Genomic DNA, 8,655 nt, shown 5'->3' with positions numbered 1-8,655 from the left:
TGAGTCACGTCCCGCGACGTCCGCTTTCAGTAAACCCCAAAACATAAACCAACCGCAACGTTAAGAATGAGGCCACTAGTTCAAGTGCAGCAGTAAGCTGCTTCTCCTGAGCCCGAAACGGTCGCTTCATACGACAGCCATGTGCGGAAGTACTTCGCTGTAGCAAAACGCATAAATCAACAAACCATCGATTTGTTGGCATAATAAAAGGTACACGCACAACGGAAAACTGTTTGCAAGTTGGCAAACCGATCGGTGGATGTTTTCAAATGCAGAGTGAAAATTAGCTCGCACTGTTGGGTATTAAAAGTTTTTCTCAGCACTTGCTAGCAAAAGAGAGCTTTTTACGAGGACGGTTTTTACACAGTGCTTTTAAGTTTAACCAGTAAAAAAGGGAATTAATTGTACATCCCACATGATTTATCACTGCCTGATTGAGTATATTGATTTCATTTGACTTTTTTTTAAATATGTTCTCTACACTGGAAAAGAGATGAATTATCACTTTTTTTCGAATAAAAAAGGCGCCATAACCTTTTTCATATTGTTGACATTGATTTATTCTAGTTAAATGCCACATTTGGAAGCGACTTTATAATTTATATTTTTTCGAAAAAATCGTTAAAATCTCCTTTTTTTAAACCCATAATACTGTAAGCAGGTAGTTCGCCCGCATTGTAGTATAAGCAATTACTACCTAACAAAATCGAAAGTAATGCTTTTTGTTTAATTTTGAATGTTTAAAGGATTAACGTTTGCGTTAAAAAAATAGACAAATTTTCATGGGTGATAAGAAAAACAAGTTAAACAAGCTAATTGAATAGAGTAAATTTTATTGTAAAGTTACATCTTTAAAATACTCTAAAAAAATATACCGATAGCCAGTAAGCCGGTCTTACGGTCCGTGGCCGAAACGTTAGCCCTAGTATGGATGTTTTTCAGGTGTTGTGAGGCATTCATGACCCTTTGGACTTCAACATGTTGAAAGAAGTTCTGCCTTTAATTCCGGAAGGCACTGCACACTATACACTTCTCAATACGCCGGAAGTCTTGACAAAAAGAACATCGATTTTGTGCATAGCCTTCTCGCTGATTTTGTGCCGATGATATGGCGTTCTATGGGAGTTAAGTGACCCCAAAACATTTTAAATATACTGTAACAAGCTTCAAAAGCAACTTAAAGTACCAGGGTTTTTTTTACCACTTGCCACCGTCTGGTTTTAAATAATTTTTGCTCACGTGGTCCCCGATAAAGTTGGATGTTTTAAAATACAATCAAACGTAGATGGTTGAATGTTTTGGCCACGGCGGAGTCAATTCAAAAGATACAGTTGTCAAACTTGTTCTAAATTTAAAAAAATGCTTCTTTTTTTTTGCTTTTTTTTTGCGTTTTTGCATGAAAAGCCGTTAAAATTTCCCTTTTTTTTATGCAAACGTTATCAAAACGTTGCTTGTTTTTCTTGTGCTCGATTTTTTTTTTCGATGTAAAAGTGGGCTAAAATAAATGTAAGGAAATCTGGTTTGGACTGAAGCGAAATTTCTATGCATTCTGACACTGACAGTTGATTGTCCGAGACTTTCTAGACGAAAATTCATCCATCGTTAAAAAAAAAAAGAATTTTAAAATACAAAATTGAACATTTAATCTCGTTTATGGTAAAGGTAAAACAGAAGTTTCTAAATAATTTTAAACATTATTTAAATCATAAAATACATAAAATCAACATTTTTGTAAGTGGGCCAAAACCGGTACACAGGTGGACCAAGATAGAAGTAAAGTGGGCCAAAATAGTGTCAAAAAGTGAGTTCGAAAATTGATCATTTTTCAGTGAAAACATCAAATAAACTCAATGATATGAATTTTATTACATCCTTAAATAGCTACTCTACATTACCATACCAATGTTATCGTTATATGATCGATACAATGAATGTAACGATTTCTTTTGTGTTCAAAATTTAACCCTATTTTAAATGTCACGATACACACTTTGTGCTCTTCAATTCGGAGTTTTTTGTACATTCATCACCAAATGTATTGAATTACTGAAAATCAAACAATGAATTCAAAACTGAAAAACAACGTTTGAGAAAATTCTAAATTTGTAGAATACATAGAAATGAACTGGTAGCAAGAAAATACTCTTCTATAATATTTACAAATGTATTGATTGCAAGGCTGTAAATATTGCATCTTGGAAATTTGGATCCATAAACAGATTCTTTGAAATTTAGAGGACAGATTTGGAATCACAGATAATCATCAAGTGGTTAATATGTGATAGAAAAAAAGAGGTAATCCGATAAAAGGAGAGATTATCAATTACACTGCAATAAATCGATAACCATACGCTTAATTATGCATCAAGCTAATGCTTCTTAATCTAATTTTCTTTTGCACAATCTTATCGCCAAGCCGGGGAAAAGCTAATCGTCGTCCATCACCATATCACATTGCCACAATTACCGACACATGTATGCACCGGGCAAAGCTATCGATTGAAACCTTGACCTTCTTTCCGGTGGCAGCCGTGGGTTGCATCTGCATTTGCATAAACGTTTTAGCATAAGCCACGAAAATTGCAGACAAGCCACCAAACGTCGTACAATCCCGCCGTTGGCGGGGTCGCGGTCGTGGTGTTATCATTATTCATTGGATCCGTGGCGTACGGCAGGTGAATCGTTCCACTGGCAGTCGGAAGTGCAACGCTTTCCAACCACGAGACGGGGTCGAACGTTAAGCGAAAATCTTCGAGGCCACTTTAGAAGAGGAAAGGCCTTATCAAAGGGTACGAAATGCCATCCATCCGGGGCAACGATATGTTCGAATGTGAATCCCTAGCACGCGTACGGGTTCGCTGGTGTAGTAGTGAGAGCCTACTGTGCACGGAAAAGCAGCAGCATGCATTGCTTCGGCCGGGAAAAACACTGACTGGGAAAAGATTTCAACTGCAGCCAACTCGCGGGTGAAGAAAATCGGATACACAACCTCCAACCAGATTCGCACAACACAACATGGGAAGACCATGGGGGATGGAAAGTGGGGCACGCTTCGCTCGTTGTACCACAGTCAAGTTTCTGCCCTTCCCTCTCGGTCTCCACCTTCGATGGATTGATCTGGTGGAGCAAAATGAAAAATCGGGTAAAAGCGGGCCAACCCACTTGCAGCGCCAGCATATCCGCCGTCCGTAGGTGTGTAGGAGCCGAGCTCTTGGGTGTAATGCAAGCGAAAAGCGTCGTGGATTTACGAACCACTTCCAGGACTCCGAGAGCCAGCATGGGATGCCGTCTTGCGCTTTCTCTCGCTCGTCTCAGCGACCTCTCGCGAAATGCACGCCTCGCGCATTCGATGCTGGGATGAAAAGCCGGCAAGCGCTCTTTTTTCCCCGTTCCTTTAGGGCACGCACGTTTTCCTCTCGCGCTCCAAGCAGCATAAAAGCTGTAGCCCCAAAAAACCCAAACACGACCCCGCGAAAGCGAAGGAACGGCGCTCGTTGTCGTTCGCGACAATCGTAGGAGTCGAGGGAACCGACTGCTTTCGACAAGCAGTTATTATAGCTATGCATTAATTCTTACCATTGATTGGCCAATGCCACCGGATGCTTTGTTGGTATTATTTCTGTTCAACCATTCCGGAAGGTGCTGTTCCGCTGCACTAACGATGGCCACCGGATCCACAACATCACTTCATTTCCTGTTTATAGCCGAATTTAAACAACCTGCTATCCTTCACAGATAACACGGCCTGCTTCGAATTACCACTACGATTTTAAGACGAATATTCCTTTTGGCAACACCACAGCACAACTGGTTGCCCGAAAGGGCCAACCTTTAGCAGATTGTTCCCCCCACCAACCACCAGCTGACCAACAGCACCTAAACGCATTTCCCGGCGGACGAACGAGAGCTGGGCCAATTATCCAGCTGCTGCTCCTTGGGTACCCGTTTTTTTTTTTTTACTTCTTTTCCCTTTTTTTAAATGGAGCGATATTTAATCGCAACAACAACGAACAAGCAATACACTTTAAAGGGGACACTAGGAGAGCATCTTCAAGAATCACAAACAAATCACTCTCCTGCTCAATCGCTCAATCTCTCGCCATTCAACGAGGTCGCTTCGTACCTGGAAAAACGGTATATTCAAACTACACTTTTTTTTTCCTCGGCCGCGTACCAAATATTGCGCACACGAACTGAAAAGACACCGGCGAACAACAGCGCACTCGTCGAGCAACTGAAACGAGCGAAGGAAGGTGAAGCTCGGTTTACCTCGCAGCACGTTCAGGCCTGCTAAAGGCGCGTCTACACGCGGGGCACGTTGTATCGCTGACAGTTGCATCGGTAGCTTCAGGTTGCGCATACGCACGAGACATTTCATTACTACATCCCAACCAAAAAGTTTACGTTTTCATACTGGTTTATACACAGGTCAGCTTGCCAAATGCCATACGGATCACAAAGAACGGTTTAAGCCAAGTACAAAAACAACAAATGGATTTGTTGTCGGGTCACAGCTTGTCATGCTATCATCGGTGACAGCCCCTATCTCTCCCATGGGAAAAAACGCGAACGTACGACCTTGCGTAAAGCTGTGACCAGGGGTTAAACCCGTTCGGAGACCCTATACAGCCACAATTTGACTGTGCACTAGCGTGGTTGGGTAGCAGTGCTCCTGGCCGCATGGTGGCAGTCAAAAGGCGACGCCTACAGAAAATCAGAATCACAGGAAATCAGAACAACACAGAAAATCCGGACATATGGCCTTAGTAGCCGATCCTTAATCAATAGAGGTCTATGTCTCCAGGTAGTTTGCGAAGGCCCAGGAAGCTGGATTCAATAGCCGTTCTGGAGTAAATCCTCGCCGAAGAGAAGAAGAAGAAGAAGTTCGTACGTATATTCGCAAAATATATGAATATTACGATAATTATATATGAGATTCGTAATCACAGAAAATCAGGTCATACGGTCTTTGTAGCCGGTCCTTAACATAATAGAAGTCTATCTGCGTGACCACATTAGGCGTACCATACCAAAAACTTGGTACGGTCGAGCTCCAGCGTACCATACCAAATGCAACCCAGCACTTCTGGGTTGGCTGGTTTGACACTTGGAGCGTACCAGTTTTTTGGTATGTCTTCAGGTGAGATAGCAAAGGCGCAGGAAGCTGATTTCAAAGGCGTGCTGGAGTAAATTCGATCCTCAGTATCCGACTTACGCGGATAATGGGGAACAGAGAAATTCGAGTATCTCGAATTTACGCGTATCTCGAATATTGCTTGACACATAGCTTATAAGGTAAGGTGGGGCAGGACGCGCCCCTTAAGCGAAAAACATTATTTTCTTCTATTTCTTTCATTAAAAAGTCTCTAATTTTCAATGTTAGATAAATAAACATCTTTTTTATGTATGAAAAATATCAAACACTATATCAAACTAATCAATTTCATATTAAATAAGATTTTCGAAGGGCCTTTCAGTTTTTGCTCCGTTGGCAATAGTGGGGCAAGATGGCCCAGCCGGTGGGGCAGGACGCGCCACAACGTAAACATGGGGCAAGATATCAAGCCATCGATGGCCTAAAACAGACAGGAGATGGACCAAGGTTGCTTGTTGAAAGGTTAGTCTATGCAGAGGCACTAGTAAACAGTCCGATACTGAGCCCATGTAACCCACATTGGATTGAATTTTGTGGTGTACCATTCAAAAGACAGTTTGGGTATAAATTCGTTGCTGAATTCCGAACAATTATTGAATATTTTCACGGATTTGTTTTTGGCCTTTTATACAACCGCCTTAGTACAACCTTTACAATTACATCAACCTTGCAGGTAGCACTTCTGACAGAGTCAAAATTTGACGTTTTGTAATCCAGATGATCTGTGGTTTGAAAACACTGGTGAACATCATAAAAAATTAACACAAATTTCATATGAAGAACTAAAAGCTATTCGTTTCTATGAAACTCACATGACATTTAAAATATAAGACTTATTTTAATCAATAATGCGTGGAAAATGGAGGCACCGTGCGACTGGCTCTTGTTTTAATGGTGCGTCCTGCCCCATTGTTTACATTTGGAATGCTAGGGCGTCTTACCCCACCTCGGCTGGTGCATCTTGCCCCACTCTGAGGATCATCCATTTTATGTAATTTATTCAAAATTTTGAGAATTTTAAAACAGTTTCTCTTCGGTATTCGTTAAATACATTATCAGGTAGTAAAAGAAAGCCTCGGTGTTTAAAAAATATAATATCAAAGCATGCCATACCTTACATAAAAGTGACAAAATAATAGATCATTTAGAGTCAATTTGGTTTTTTCTCGTTTTCTTTTTGAAATGGTTATTTCGTGCAGTAAAATTTACATAGGTTGTAGTAGATACGTTGATGAACATATTCTATTACTTAAATCATTTTAAAATGGCTTAATTAAGCGAAAAACAGGCCGGGGCATCTTGCCCCACCGGCGCGTCTTGCCCCACCTTCCCCTACTAGGAGTTAGGAGATCGTGCTCTTGTGTACATGTATCATACCCGGTTGACAGAAATTGACATTGTTGCTGGTACTATGTAGTTCCAGCAAGAGTCCCAGCAATCTGCCATGGAAAAACTTGCTGGTACTACATGACAGCTGCAAAAAATTTGAATTTTTGTCAACCGGGTAGAATATAAAAAAAATACTTTGTCCGTTAATATGAATGCAATGCAGGCGTATTCAAAGAAAATAAATTGCAATAAACGAAATAAAAAGCGTAAGTTATTCAAATTTGTAATTTACATATTTATTCGTGTGGTTGCACATCTCAAAAATTTACATCGATGTAATAAACCCACCCGGTTGACAAAAATTCAAATTTTTTGCAGCTGTCATGTAGTACCAGCAAGTTTTTCCATGGCAGATTGCTGGGACTCTTGCTGGAACTACATAGTACCAGCAACAATGTCAATTTCTGTCAACCGGGCAATCTACTGTCAAATTTTGAAAACCGCGCGTCTCCGAATCCGCGTATGTCGGATATCTACCCGGTTGACAGAAATTGACATTGTTGCTGGTACTATGTAGTTCCAGCAAGAGTCCCAGCAATCTGCCATGGAAAAACTTGCTGGTACTACATGACAGCTGCAAAAAATTTGAATTTTTGTCAACCGGGTACTGTATAGAAAAAGAGAGGGCATAAATAGAGGGGCTAGATGCGGAGCAACTGGATCAAACATACCGGACGTAAAGCGTTGTACCATAAATTATACGGACGTCAAAGTCATAAGCAATATAGATACTCTTTTGAAGGGAAAAAGTTAATAACAACCCATCAAAAACCTCTTTGACAAAAAAGCTGTAGCTGTAGAATGTTGTCGTGTAAAACGTTCTTTATAAATTCATGCGTAGTGAAGTGACAATCAACTCTGAAAACCATCAGGATGATAAACATAAAGGCTTTGCAAAACATAGCCTCTCATTCTCTACAGACCTTGAACAAAGGGATTCGAATCTTTAGAATCCGTCTAGGGATCGAATCTTCGAATCTTCCGAATCCCGATTCTGCCAACACTAGTCGGTGTATCGTGTGCGATTTGTAACGGCCATTCAGTGCAGCTGCAAAAAGTGGGAGTTCAGGTTAGTGATGAGAAAACTCCAAAATTTCAGGAGCAGATCAGATCATTTGCTCTTAGTCAAAGATCGGATCAGATCAGAAGAGCATAATCGTACTCCAATGCCATGCCGCTACGGGTAATGGCGTCACTAGGATCATAATGGAGCAGATCAGATCACATCGCCATAGGCCCGCCGGCAAAGAGCATATTGGATCAGATCAGAACACATCGCCTTACCGCTACGGGTAATGGCGTCACTAGGATCATAATGGAGCAGATCAGATCACATTGCCATAGGTCTACAGGTAAAGAGCATATTGGATCAGATCAGAACACATTGCCTTACCGCTACGGGTAATGGCGTCACTAGGATCATAATGGAGCAGATCAGATCACATCGCCATAGGTCTGCCGGCAAAGAGCGTATTGGATCAGATCAGAACACATCGCCATAGCGCTACGGGTAATGGCGTCACTAGGATCATAATGGAGCAGATCAGATCACATCGCCATAGGTCTGCCGGCAAAGAGCGTATTGGATCAGATCAGAACACATCGTCATAGCGCTACGGGTAATGGCGTCACTAGGATCATAATGGAGCATTTGCTCTCATATTTTCGGATCAGATCAGATTATATAATCAAGAGAGCAGATCGGATCATAAGAAGCTATTCCTTCTTCTCATCACTAGTTCAGGTCGAGCCGGTAGGTTTCAAGATTCTATCCAATGTACTGAAGGATGATTAGTTGTCTTAGCTATTGCTTTAATATGAACGTCTATTCTTTTAATTCTAGATTGAGCACGCATCGAGTTTACGTCATGGACCATATACAGTACGATTCCGGGGAAGAGGACGAGACGTTCGAAGAGCGCTTCATTTCCATCCTACGCGAACTTCGGTGCCTGTGGGATAAGCAATCTCGTGGCTATAATAAGCAGGGAAAACGCGATACTGCCATCAAAATGCTGCTAGTCATGTATCAGGAAGTGGTTCCCAGTGCAACTGCTTCGGACGTGGAGGCTTACATTAGAAGCCTAAAAGATCAATACGTTCGACTCAAT

Source organism: Anopheles coustani, chromosome 2 (genome assembly GCF_943734705.1).
Source record: "Anopheles coustani chromosome 2, idAnoCousDA_361_x.2, whole genome shotgun sequence".
In the NCBI taxonomy this organism is placed as follows: Eukaryota; Metazoa; Arthropoda; class Insecta; order Diptera; family Culicidae; genus Anopheles; species Anopheles coustani.
Note: the sequence above shows the minus strand (reverse complement) of the source record.